The sequence below is a fragment of the Macaca mulatta genome, chromosome 3 (assembly GCF_049350105.2).
Source record: "Macaca mulatta isolate MMU2019108-1 chromosome 3, T2T-MMU8v2.0, whole genome shotgun sequence".
Classification (NCBI taxonomy): domain Eukaryota; kingdom Metazoa; phylum Chordata; class Mammalia; order Primates; family Cercopithecidae; genus Macaca; species Macaca mulatta.
Window position 1 is genome coordinate 102429696 of NC_133408.1, and position 13727 is coordinate 102443422.

General features: G+C 46.3%; 1 long non-coding RNA gene and 1 other non-coding gene across 3 annotated transcripts in view; both read left to right on the forward strand.

Moving 5' to 3' along the window:
• Positions 1-1156: 1156 nt before the first annotated feature.
• LOC144339881 (uncharacterized) overlaps positions 1157-13727 on the forward strand; it is a 43441-nt gene continuing 30870 nt past the window's right edge. For both annotated transcript variants that reach the window (XR_013415428.1, XR_013415427.1), the window contains exon 1: positions 1157-1403. This is a non-coding gene — a long non-coding RNA (uncharacterized LOC144339881). The remainder of the gene's footprint in view (positions 1404-13727) is intronic.
• Positions 3932-3999, forward strand: MIR148A (microRNA mir-148a). Its single transcript, NR_032419.1, has one exon. It is a non-coding gene; the product is annotated as a microRNA mir-148a (primary transcript).

The following is a 13727-nucleotide window of genomic DNA, read 5'->3' on the forward strand; positions in this document are numbered from 1 at the left end:
AGCCGGGTGCGGTTGTGGGCGCCTGTAGTCCCAGCTACTCGGGAGGCTGAGGCAGGAGAATGGCGTGAACCCGGGAGGCGGAGCTTGCAGTGAGCCGAGATCGCGCCACTGTACTCCAGCCTGGGCGACAGAGCGAGACTCCGTCTCAAAAAAAAAAAAAAAAAAAAAAAAAAGATTGCATTGGAATATAATGTAAAATAAAACATGCAACCAGAAGTCGGAGCATCTCTGCCGCCTTTTTCTGTAACACTCTTGGTATTAAGCTATTTTTCTTATCCATGGTACATACTCAATCGTATTTTTGTTTTTGAAGGTTTTAGCTATAACACTATTTCTTCTGTAGATTCATAGCTGTTAGAGCAAAAGGGTATTTAGAGGTGATTTAGTCTAAACCTTTAAATTATAGGTAAATTCCCTGAGGCCCATAGAGGTGAACTGACTCACTAAAAGCTCTCCTTATAGGGGTGCTTGGTGAGAACACCCCCTCCTGACTCCAAGGCCAGTTGTCTTTCCACATCTGCTGCAAATGTCATGAGGCTAGCCCTCAAGTTGGGACCATTATTATTTTTTCTCTTCAAGTCATGCGAAAAATATCGTCCTTTTAATCAGAAGCATATTTTAGGGGCTGTGGAATAATAAGCACCCACATATCCAGTATTAAAAGATCAACTCCAGCCCTTTCCTGGAGTGAGCCTATTTTCATTTTCTCATTGTGAAATGTGGTAGGATTGATGGCAGACAATAACTCCCCTCCTCCCCCAATATTTTATTAAGATCCGTTCTTACAAAGGATAATCGGAGGTTTTCCATCATCACCTCGTTGTCTTTTTTCTAACTTGGTTCATCTGTTACCCAACAGTAGTAAGGTTACCTCATCCTGGAATCTGATGTACACAATGGTATGCAAACTCCTTCTCTCCGAAGCAAACAATGAAATGGGAAAACATACTGCCATTTTCTGACTGACCTCAATCGCTGAGGGTGGACCCCGCACGTTACATCAGCAGGCTGGCTCCATTACACTGCCCTGCGCTGTGCTCGAGCTACTGAAATATTGATTTTTACAGAGCCGGCGCACACACACTGAAAAATCAATATTCCAGTGCACACAACATAACAGGCAGCAGAGGGGGGACCCACTCCGAGGCCCAGCAAGCACTGCCGCCGGGCCTTGACCGAGGGTGGGGGGCGGAGGGCTGAGGAGACAATGCCTGGGGAGAGGCCCCTGCAAACCCGGGAATGGTCAGATAAACAAGCAAGTGTGGAGAGGGAAGAGAAAGGAGAGTGGAGACAAAGATCCTTGAGGATAAAACAGTTGGAAGGAGCAATGATTTATCTTTCCATAGGGGGAAATGGGGAGAAGGAAAGTAAATTAAGAAGAGTGGATGGGAAGAATTTTCCAGGTAAGAATCTTCCCATAAAAACGTATCTTATGTTTTTCTGTATCACTGGGTCAGACTTAAGATGGAACCATTATAAAGATGATACACATACTTTGTTACCTGAGGAGAAAAATAACTAGGCCAGTTCTGAGAAATATTTATATTTTAAAAAATGCAGTCCCCTTCTTTTTCCTTGGTGACTACAAGCCGGCATCAGAGTCCGATTTATAACATGGGCTCTACCTTTGCAATGCAGTTACTTTCTTTTCCTTGGGGAGAGGGAAGGAAGGAAGACATCCTGGTCACGTGGTCATTCATCAATTTCCCTTTCTTTCTAGAAAAGCATCTTCTTTGGCGTGCTTGGGGAACCACGTTAAAACTGATTCTTTCTACGTGCCCGTGACCTCTTCTTAGGGAATTCTGGGCGCCCCCGAGTCACACCCCCATCTAGATGCGGGAAGGAGTACGTGTCCCCTGGTTCAGTCTCGGGTGCCCAGTACCCAGCAGACGTCAGGGCGGAGGAAAACCGGGCTTTCGGTTAGTCCTTGTAGACGTGTTAAAAAAAAATGCAGAACTGGCATTTTTACTACTTTTAGTTAGCAATTTGGCCTCTTTATTTGGGGATGGGTGGTGGGCAGTTTATTAAAAGAAACGACTTTTAACCTTGATGAATTCTTGATTTTGCTTTTTCCTAGAATTCCCTTACCGGGAATCTCGCATTTAGTTCTCAACTCCCTGCCAGGGGAGGAAACTGTCCTCCCGAGGTTTCCATTTCGCACTCTGCCCTGCAGGCAGCGTCGCCGCCGCCTCCTCCCCAGTCAGGAGAGACCGGGCCCAGGCAGCGCTTGGGTTGGGTTTGGAGGAGGGGGCTCCGGGGGAAGCGGGCATTCAGGGGCACCTTGCAAAACGCTAACTCCTTGGGCCCAGCGGGGCTGGCCGGGGACAGAGCCCGGCCCGAATGTCGCGGGAGGCGGCACAGGCAGGCTGGTAGAGGCTGGTGGGCAGGAAGGCGGGGCGGAAGTCGAGCCAGGTGGCCACCTGGAGCGCCCCGCCCTCCCAGCACCGCCTCTGGCGGGGCCGGCCCGCCGCACCCCCGCCCCAGCCACCGCCCCCACGCGCCCCCGCCCACCCCCGCCCCCGCCTCCGCCCCCGCCCCCAGCCCCGTGCGGCCACTCTATTTGCATAAGGAGGCGTTTCCCGGGCCCGCCCGGGGCGCACGTGACCCCGGGGGAGGCGGAGGGAACCTGCTGACTTGACACGAGCCGCTGTGCGGCTCCCCTTGGCGCGGAATAGCGAGAGCAGCCGTGACCTCCAACCCCGCCCGCCGGCAGCCAATAAGAGCGCAGGTCGTCTCCAAACCCAAAATTTCCACGTCGGCAAAAGTCAGGATGGAAGGGAGCGGAGCGGAGCGCGAGGGGGGAGCCGGCCCGGGAATGCCTGGCGGCTGGCGCTGGAGGGCAGGCTGGGGAGCCTGCGGCGGGCGCACGAGGGGCCACTCGCGAAGGCGTCCCGGCCCAGCGCGACCACCGCCTCTAGCCCCGGGAGCCTCTGGGCGCCCCGCACTCCGCCAGCCGCCCGTGCTCCCCGGCCCGGGGGACGCAGCCCACTGCTCCTCCGGCCTTGGCTCTTAGGGGTGGCGGGGGATGGAACGGTGGCGAGGGTTTGGGGGAAGATGGGAAAGCACTTTCCAGACCTGTTGCACGCGCGCAACAGCTGTTCAGGTGCGGTATGTGGGGGGAGGGGGTCTGCTAGAATGGGGGACAGAGTGGTCGCTTCTGCTGCAGGGAAAAGGGGGTGCCAGGCGGGGGAGAAGAGCCCTGTTGGGGACTGTGTGCAAGGTTGTGCGGGAACGGGGTCCGCGGGAAGCGCTGCCTGATGGGGCAGGGAGAATCCCAAAGAGTGGGTGGGTAGAAGGGAGGGGATGGGACGGTTTCGACCCGAGTTCCCGGGGCTGGGCGCGGACGGCCGGAAGACCGGGAATAGAGTATTGGGAATGGCTGGGGAAGGGGAGTCTCAGGGGAGGCCCCGCAAAGCGGGGCTTTCTTGGGCCGTCCCATCTGCGGGGCTTTTCCCGGGCCTGTATTTGCTCCCCCCGTTTAACTCTTCCAGCTCCGAAAATTCGTCCTGGTGCAGCGCCCCCGCCCCCAGCTTTCCAAATGGGAAGGTAAAAAGTTGCCACAAGTTAGGTAGAGTGAGTTAGCTGCTGGCAAAAGTTTAAATAACTACCGGGGAGGTGGGGGTTCGACCAGGAATGGGGGTTATAATCTGAGGACGGGTAGGAAGGAAGGAGAGTGTGCGATTCTTGCAGCCCATTTGCTGTGACATTGCGACCAGAATTTGTCGAATCGAGCTGTTAAAACACCGTTTCTGTTGGGCTTTTGCTCTTGCTGACTGCGGCAGTAACTTTCCATAATTAATGACCCGTTCCATTATCGGTCGCATCCTGAGCTAAATTGCTTTTAACGAGTTACTCTTTGTCTTAGCTGGGGGGTGGGGGAGCACACCTGCAGGAAGAAACTTCTGGAGAAAGACAGCACGTTTGGTCTTTTGAGGCAAAGTTCTGAGACACTCCGACTCTGAGTATGATAGAAGTCAGTGCACTACAGAACTTTGTCTCTAGAGGCTGTGGTCGCCGCTACCGCCAGTGCTCCAGACGCCAGGCCGAGTGGCCCTGGTGGCCACGTCGCTGCGCCTTTCCCTTGGGGGAGGGGCGAGGCCAGAGGGGGTCCAAGTGCAGCACGAGGAACTTGACCAATTCCCTTGAAGCCAGTGGGTTAAACACTGTAAATGGGACCAAAATTACCCCAAATCTCTTACTTCATCTTACCCTGGTGGACTCCTGACTGCAGAAGTTTTTGGTTTAAAGAAGAAAAAAATAAAGCTTTGGACTTTTCAACGTTGCTTAACAGGTACTGAAAGACTGGCCTCACTTAAACTGAGCCAGGAGAGGAGAGTTGCAGATTTATTAGTGGGTGTGTTAGTGTGCAGTGCCTTGCAGGAATTTAAACTCTCTACCCTTAAAGAAGGAAATATATTTGTACAGAAGCCACGGATAATGGTCCTTTTACTCAAGTGACCTGCTGAATAAATGACAGCCTGCAGGGATTGAGTTTGGAGATCTAGTCTCAATTCTGCTTCCGATTTAGGTGCAGTTCACTTTTGTTTTTTAAAGTAAGTTTTATTAATGGAAAGGAAGAACTTTTTCCAAGAAAGCATTTTGAAAGACACTGGGGGAGGGGGACATTTATGCTTTTGGGCTGTGGAGATACTTTAGGTGGACTGCTCTCTTATCCCTAGTGGAATGGAGGTTTGGGTTCGTGAGTTCCTATCAATAACCTGCTCTGTATAGCGGGTCAGTGACTGGCACCAAATTGTAGTCCTGTTCCATAGACATTGCCCTGTTTTGGTTTTATGAGCTTTTGGCCAGGCACAGGACGCAGGGTGGTAGGCAAAAAAGGAAATGGTTCCTGTGCCCGTGGTGCTGACAGGTAAGGGAAGGGCCTTCTGATATATTTTATGGGATGCTTCGGAAGCCTTGGGGTTGCTTGTTTGTGTCTCTGGGAAGCCCTTGATAAAGCCAGCATTTTTTTTTTACTTAGGTATATTCCAGTTTATCATCGGGAGAGGGATGATAATGGAGGAAGGCTCAATGAGGGAGAAAGTATTCAGTTGCTTGATGTTAGAGCTTAATAGCAGGACCTACCAGTTGCTTTTCACAGGAATACTGTGTCTTGATCCTAAGGCAGCATGTGTTCTCTTGTGTGTGGCCATTATCCATTCTCCCACTTTTCCATCAGTGACCGTTTTGCTTTTGTTCCTCAATCCTTTACCCAAAAATGGCTGAATTATCTCTGTGCAGTTAAATAAAGTGATCCAAACTCAAGTACGTCTTGTGTTCATTTGAGATGAATGTGAGGTGTGCTTATGTGAGGAAGAGGATTCTCTTTCCTGGTTCTTATGTCTGTACATCTCCACAAGATAGTCTGAAAATACTGAATTCTAAGAAAACTTAAATCAACTTTGTAGGAGAATGGGAGGGTAAAGGGTGGAGCGGTTGACTGGGAGAGTAGTCATCCATACAAAGGAATTAGGTCAGGATCTCTCACCTCCGGAGAAAGGTAAGGTTTGGCGTCCCTGACATGATTCAGTCTGGTTTGACTTCTATGCTTAAATGATTTGTGTTTCTCCTGTTTGTGACCACAAATGAGTTAAGGACTAACCAAGCAGGAGGGCTTTGGTTTACTCTGGTGCTAAGGATGCCAGGAATAGGAACTGGGAAAATCGGCAGTCTTGGGGTGTTTACTGTAAACCTGGCATGGTCTCATAGACCTCAGTCATTTAGCAATCAGTGTATTTTCACCTCCCGAGCATCAAGTGTGACTCTAGACGTTAAGAATGCAGCAGTGAACAAAATAGGCCCCGAACCCTGCCCTCTTGGAGGTCTGTCTCATGCAAGAGGTAGACAATACAAATATAATCAGAAGGGTGATAAACATGTCAGGGAAGGAAGAACAAGAAACGCTGGGGAGGCCGTGGTGTTGATTTAACCCAGATCGCTGGGCAAAGGAAACCATCAGTAGCAACCTACTTTGCATGGCCCTGGCACTCCTGTCTTTATTTTAGATACTTCATGTGAATGAACCAAACAGGTGCAGCTGAAACTTTAGTTCATGCATCGCTTAATGGTGAGGATAGGTTCTGAGAAATGTGGTGTTAGGCGATTTCATTGTTTTTGCAAACATCACGGAGTGAGTGTTCTTAAACCTGGATGGTAGGTTGTATGCCATAGCCTAGTGCTTCTGGGCTACAAACCTGTGCAGCATGGTACTGTACTGAGTGCTGTAGGCAAATGTAACACAATGGTAAGGATTTATTTAACCATACAAAAGGTACAGTAAAAATACAATATAAAATGTAAAAAAAGTTACACCCATATGGGACACAGCATGCATGGAGCTTGTGGAACTAGAAGTTGCTTTGGGTGAGTCAATGAGTGAGTGCTGAGTGAATGTGAAGGCCTAGGACATTACACTGTTGTAGACTTTATAAACATAAGCTTAGGCTACCCTATGTTTAAAAAAACATGTTATGACATGACAGCTATGACATCATTAGGCTGTAGGAATTTTTCAGTTCCATTATAATCTTTTGTGACTACTGTCATATATTTGGTACATTGTTGGCTGAAATATCCTTATGCAGTACATGACTATATATCACTCAACACTGGAAGCCTTTAACTTTTTAAAGAACATTTTAAATTTCAAATGCAAGGGTTGGGAAATATGGGGGGATACAGAGGAGCTGGGAAGCCACGGTGCTGGGTCACTGATTCCCCATTTTGTATAATCTCCCACCACATCTTCTAGCAGTAAAATTCTAGGATTCTACATAACCTTGCATTTCAAAGAGTGTTTATGCCAAAGAATTTGAGTGCTCTCAAATATTCTTTAAATAGTTGGGAGTGGGGTGGACAACATATTTGTTGGGATCCCACAAGAGTGCTATAGTCGAGTCCACAGGTGATGTTCAGGAAGCACTTCTTCCCCTAAGCTTGTCTCTTGTTAATTGATGTAAATTTTCTTGTTCATGGGGAGGTATATACAGGGAGATCTCCTGGGATAATCACTGCAGACACAGGGGCGACCTTAAATATGAAAGCAGTAGACAGGGAAAAAAAAAGGCAGAACTCATTGTTCCCACAGCTATAGTTGATGTGTGAGGAATGAACAACCCGTGTTGGTTTGGTTGTGTTGGAGGAGCCAGCTGCAAGGAGGACAGTGTCTCTTCTGCAGAGCCCCGGCAATATTAGACTTAGGTCTTGCAATTCTGATCTGTGAATTAATTAAGTGGGCACTAGGAGAGCCAGGAGTGTCTCCACACAGCAAAGAGACAGTCCTGAAATTACCTCTGATTTGCTTCTTAGATATTCCTCTTTCTTTGCCAGTTAATAGAAGAAACACAAAAAATAGCTGGTTAAGAAGTACTTAATTTGTGCAAAGCACTGTTGTAACCATTCACATATGTTAAATCATTTATTCGACGAGGTCAGTACTGTTAATATCATTCCCATCTTACGGATAAGCAAACTGAGGCATAAAGGGATTAACTAACTTGCCCAAGACACATAGCTGGACAGTGGCTGGGCAGTTTGGATTAGTCTGTGATCTTAGCAGCTGTGCTGTACCGGGTATCATTTAGTTGTCCAATTGGTTATGGCATAGTACAAAGCCTGGGAGTCTAGGTTTAAAGTTAAGAACACTGAACATAATTAGGGCTTAGCTCAATGCAAATCTTCGGTCTGTCTGTAGTATGTAAGGTTGGTTTCCAGGGCCTAGTGGTAGCATTACTTTGGGGATTATTTTTACTACTTTGAATCTCCTGATCACTTTTGCCACTGGACAGAATTGAATGCTGAGAAGAATTGCAGTTTCTTCAAAAAGTGTCCTAGTTGGTGTACTAGAAGAAAAACAATAGAAGCAGAAAATAAGTTGCATTAATGCATTCTTTCAAGGAACTTTGAATTCTTTACCATGTGTCAGCTCCTGGATGTAGGCCATTTCAGTGTGATACACACAGCATGCTGCTAAATCAACCTGGAATATCCGGGAAGGTTTCCCAGAGGAGGTGACAGCTGGATATTGGAGGATGAGTAGGAGGTACCTGAATGAAGGGAGGAAAGGGCATTCTAGTTCAAGGGAACAGCAAGTACAGACTTATGTAAATATGCAACAGTATGATGTGTTTGGGAATCAGCAAGTCTTTATGTGTGGCAGGCAGATGAGCAACAGGCAATGAGGCTAGGAGATTGGCAGGGGTAAACCAGGAAGGGTCTTGTGTGGTACCTATAAACATTTGAACTGCATCCTGGAAGCCATGGGGATCCACAAAAGCCCGTAAGCAGGAAAATGGCCTGATCAGCTCTGCTTTTGTAGAAAATGTATTCTGGCAGCAGAAGGCAGGGTGAGTTGTCGGGAGGCTAACTAGCCAGTTATGAAGCTGTTAAGAGTCATGCAGAGAAGACATGCTGAAAGCCAGTGGCATAGACAGGAGGGGTGTGGGTGGGCATAGTATGAGAGCAGGAAGACCCACTGACCTGGGGCAACACACAGGAATGTTCAGGGCAGTCTGTTCCTGAGGCCCTTACATACATTTTGCCGATTAGTACTAACCCAGGGAATAAAATTGGCGCTCAGCTGCATTGTGTATGATATTTCGAAACATTAAACTTGCTTGGCTGTAATCCCAAATTAATTCTGGAAGGGTAATATTGGAAACATCTCTTTAACTCTTTATAGCATATTGAAAATTTCACCCTCATTTGTCAAATCTAAGAAATTAACCATTGCCAAAGCACACTCCAAAGGGAAGGGGGCACTGAAGAGAGGCTGCTGAAAGGAATATTACACAGGGTGTGGGCAGGGTTGAGGGAGGCCAGCCAGGAAGAGGGAAGTACTCTGGTGCTGGCAGCAGTGGGAAGCTGTGACCACTCCCAGCCATCAAGGGGCGACTGGAGAGAACAGCTGCTGGGGGGAGCTGAGGCTGTAGGAGAGGGCTGCCCGACAGGAGCTGGGGCATTTGGTGGAGGAAACCAAATGCCACTGCCAACGCACAGCTAAGCAAGGAGGGAACCAAGGGAGTGAATACCCTGATACGGTCCAAGGAGGGCGGCCTCCAGGGGTTAAGATGGCGGGGTGTGGACATGGAGGGTCAAATGGGAAATTTCCAGCGTCGTTTTTTGTTTGTTTGTTTGTTTTTTGGTCGCATGTCACATCTATGAATACATTTTAAAAAACCTATAAGAGAAAAAGTTGGTTGAAGAATTCCTAAAACTTCCTTGTATTCAGGGTCCTCATGTCTGGTTTTTGTTTTTTTGTTTTTTTTTTTTTTTTTTTGCATAGCGTCATCTTCTGCATCATTAAGAACACAAGCCAAGAAGCAGTGTTTCTTAAAAGAGTGTTCTGCTATTGTCTCTGGATCCAAGCCACTGATGCTCCTTCTGCAAAGTTTAATGCTGGGCCTTTTCCCTCCTGCTTTTAATTGTGGTGAAATATACATAACATATAATTTACTATTTTGACCACTTTTAAGTGTACGTTCCAGTGGTATTAAGTACATTCACATCGTTTGTTGTGCAACCATCATCACCATCCACCTCCAGAACTTTTTCATCATGTCAGACTGAAACTCTGTACTCATTAAACAGTAACTCACCGTGATGCTGGGGTCTCCTCGGTCTTACCAGAAGGGACCAAAAGAAGATTGTTAGTCTGAATTTGAACAAAGGTAGAAAATGTTAGTGATATCATGCCTACCACCTGGCTGAGTGCACTTTTAAGATGTTATTGGTTGTCAAATGCATCCTAATTTCAGAGACGTTAAAATGTAGAAAAAAATATGTTGCTTGGAATCAGCATATGATGAATCCTTCTAGAGCAGACCTCATAACCAGTGTTCCATGACTGGCTTTCAAGTGGACCCCAAATTTGTTCTCTCCTTCAGGGAGGCCAGGCAGGGCCTACTAGGGTAGCAGGAATCCTTAGGTGAAAAACGCTTGGCTTTGAGTATCACTATCCATTTACCCCAATGTGCCCTAAAATATTATCCTTTTCTGTGTGTAACATGAGTAGCTTTGGAAGATCTTTATCTTTAGTCTGACCAGATTTCTGGATATATATATATATATATATTTTTTTTTTTTTTTTTTTTTTTTTTGAGATAGAGTCTCACTCTGTCTCCCAGGCTGGAGCACATTGGCATGATCTCGGCTCGCTGCAACCTCTGTCTCGCGGGTTCAAGCGATTCTCCTGTCTCAGCCTACCGAGTAGCTGGGAATACAGGTGCACCACCATGCCTGGCTAATTTTTGTATTTTTAGTAGAGACGGGGTTTCACCTTGTTGGTCAGGCTGGTCTCGAACTCCTGAACTCAAGCAATCTGCCCACCTTGGCCTCCCAAAGTGCTGGGATTACAGGCATGAGCCACCATGCCCGGCTGTGGTTTTATATTTAATTCAGTATCATCTGTGTACATCAGGCAGTGGATGCTGATGGGAGGGCCGTTCAAATAAGCTTGGATGTAGCAGAAGGCTGCCATTCTAGAGGATGGACAATGATCCATGCCATTGAGACATTTTCGGCGTTCATGCTGTGAATAGGTTAAATAGAAGTGACTATAGGGTACCCATCAGAATAAAATCTGCATCCGCTTTGAACCACCAATTGCATTTGTATTGGTTAGGTAGTTTTGGTTCTAATTAACGTAGACCCAAACTCAACTGGCTGAAAGGAAAAAATAACTTACTTTACAAGAAGCCCAGAGGTAGGGAGGGTCCAGGTTGGTTAATTCAGCAGCTCAACACTGCATTAAAGATCTGGCTTCTTTCCAGCTTTTTCCTCTGCTGTCTTCGGTTTTTTTGTCTCATTCTCAGACTAGGTTCTCTTGTGGCAATGTGATGGCTGCAGCCCTCACAGAAGAATGTCCCTGAGCACTTTGTTTTTTCAAGACCTCCAGCCATTTTCTGCTATTTGCCAAGGGGCAGAATTGAGTTGGATGCCCAGGCATTAACCAATCACTGCTGATGAAATTGGGATCACTTAAGTGGCCTAGACCAATCAGGACCTAAGTCTGAGTCATGAGGAGCTGGGGTGAACCCTGAACCAGGTCAATTCTGTTAGCAAAGAAGAGGGGGAGGGGTGTCTTTTGGGTAGACAAACAACAGTGTCCGCTGAACCACGTGTAGGGAGCAGTCTTAAAAAGCTGCAACACCGTGGTGGTTGTACACTCATTGCAGTATTATTTTTAAAGACAAAATTGAGAATTAATTAAGATTTCCATTAATAGAAGACCAATTAAATAAATTGGGATAAAGCCATCAACAAAATATTTACTGGGAAAGAATGAGATAGATATGTATTCTATCAACATGGAAGGTGAATGAGATGTAATCTTCTGTAAAGAAAATGTCGTAGAACAGTTAAGGGGGATTGGATCTCATTTTTATTCCTCTGTGTGCATTCATGTACATATAGACTCAAATAGATAGAGAATTTGTGTGTTCTGGTCTGAAGGGGATCAGGATGGGGGCAGTGGTGGTGATGCTGGAGAAAGGAACTTTTGCTTAATAGGTTATACACTTTTGATCATTTGACTTTTTAAAAATAGACTTTTTTGACTGAAAAAATAAGTTTGTCATATGTGTAGAAGGCAAATAGGAAATAACATGGCAATATTATTAGCAATGAGATGTGTTCCTCTCCCACGTTACAGTCGCATGTATAGACACATTAGTCCCGATTTTATTAGTGTCATTTTTGAAGTCTCCTGCCTACACTGGATGTACCTGAGCTTTGTTTGGAAGTTAACAGTGGGACCTCTTGAGCTGTGATGTCTGATATGGGAGCAGCTAGCCACATGTGGCTTTTAAAATTGAAATTCATTAAAATTAAATAAAATTCATAATTTATTTCCTCAGTTGCACCAGCCACATTAAATTGTTCAACAGCTGCACAGGGCTAGTGGCTGCTGTGTCAGAAATCACAGATGATAGAACATTTTCCATTATTGCAGGAGGGTCCATTGGACTGTCCTGCTCTAAGCCTGACTGCTCGAGGCCAAGCATAGGCTTAGTCTCTTGGTAGCGAGGTGGCGTTAGGCAAGATGTTTAACCTTTGTTTCTTAGCTTTCTAGTCATTAAAACAAGAATAATGATAGTATGCAGCTCACAGAATTGTTGAACAGATTAAAATTGTTAGTGCCGGCCGGGCGCAGTGGTCCACACCTGTAATCCCAGCACTTTGGGAGGCCTAGGCAGGTGGATCACCTGAGGTCAGTTGTTTGAGATCAGCCTGACCAACATGGAGAAACCCCGTCTCTACTAAAAATATGAAATTAGCCAGGCGTGGTGGCACATACCCATAATGCCAGCTACTTGAGAGCCTGGAGCAGGAGAATCACTTGAACCCGGGAGACGGAGGTTGTGGTGAGCCGAGATTGTGCCATTGCACTCCAGCCTGGGCAACAAGAGCGAAACTCCGTCTCAAAAAAAAAAAAAAAAATTGTTAGTGCCAATCATCAATCAGGTTACCTAGTATTATTATAATTGTTATTAGGAATCTTTCCACCAATATTGATTGAGCATTTACTAAATGCTGGGCATTTTCCTCATGCCGCCACTTTCTGGATAAAATTGAGGTATGATAAGGGAACTGGAGCTTCCCTGTCACACTACAAGGGGCAGGGCAGAGGGTCAGAGCCAGGTCTGGTTCCGAGGTTTGTGTTCCTTGGTGTTTAATCTGTTAGGAGAGTAGGACTGAGTCACTAACCCTCCCTCTGGCGCCCATAGCCACTCCTGCCCTTCCTCTTCTTTTCTGAACAAGAAGAACTGACTGGTTCAAAAGAACTACAAGATTTCAGACTTCAAATTCATTCTCTCTCTCTCTTTCTCTTTCTCTCTGTGTCTTTCTGTTGGTGGAGAGGCTGGAGATAGAAGGACAATGAAATTTATTAGCAACCATGTACCCAGTTTTCTATGGTGTGTGAATTCTCCCAGTTTCTTCTTGTCAGTTTTCCAAAAGCTGAATAGTTCTTTTAAAAGGAAACCACTCTGTGACCAAATAAAGGAAGGGGAGCTCTTGCCAGAGGACAAAACAGGAAGAGATTATCTTGAAAAGCTTCTAATCAAAGTTAAAAATCATCTTACGTCTCTACTTGAAGGTTCAGTTGCACATACGCCTTGCCTGGAGGTGGGAGGTACGTGGATAACTGCAGACATTATTAAGGAGGCTTGTGAGAAGAAGATGGAGGTGCTGTTTTCACTTAATGCATTTGGGAGGGGATTTGTGTCCTTCAGATACCTCTTGGACTGGACCTGGGTTCATCTTCATGGTAGAAATGGCACCCTTAATTAGGGCTCCATTAGAATTGTTTTCCCAACTCTGCTGCATGCTGTCAAAAGGATATGCTCCATCTCCTCAGTGGTGAATGAGGCTGACCCCCTGCAGGAGCATGGAGACAGAACTGGTATCTGCGGATTAGGTCTTGCTGTGTGCTTCATTTCTTAAGCTGCACTTTCAGTTGGCTACTGTTTTCCTATGAGTCAACATTTATATTGAAGTTATTACCATGAGCTGAAGTGCTATAGAAAATACGCCTTCAGATTTTTCAGTCTTCCTAAGCTGTGAGAGAGAGTGTGTGTGTTAAGCAAGAGGAAAGGCAACCAATGCAGCTTTTGAAAGGCCACCAGAGAACTGGTTTGTTAGGGTGTTGAGATGTATCTAGGGATTAGACAAAAGGAAGAGGATGGTTAAGTGGTTAAGCAAGACCAGCCTGGGCTGTTAAGTCATTT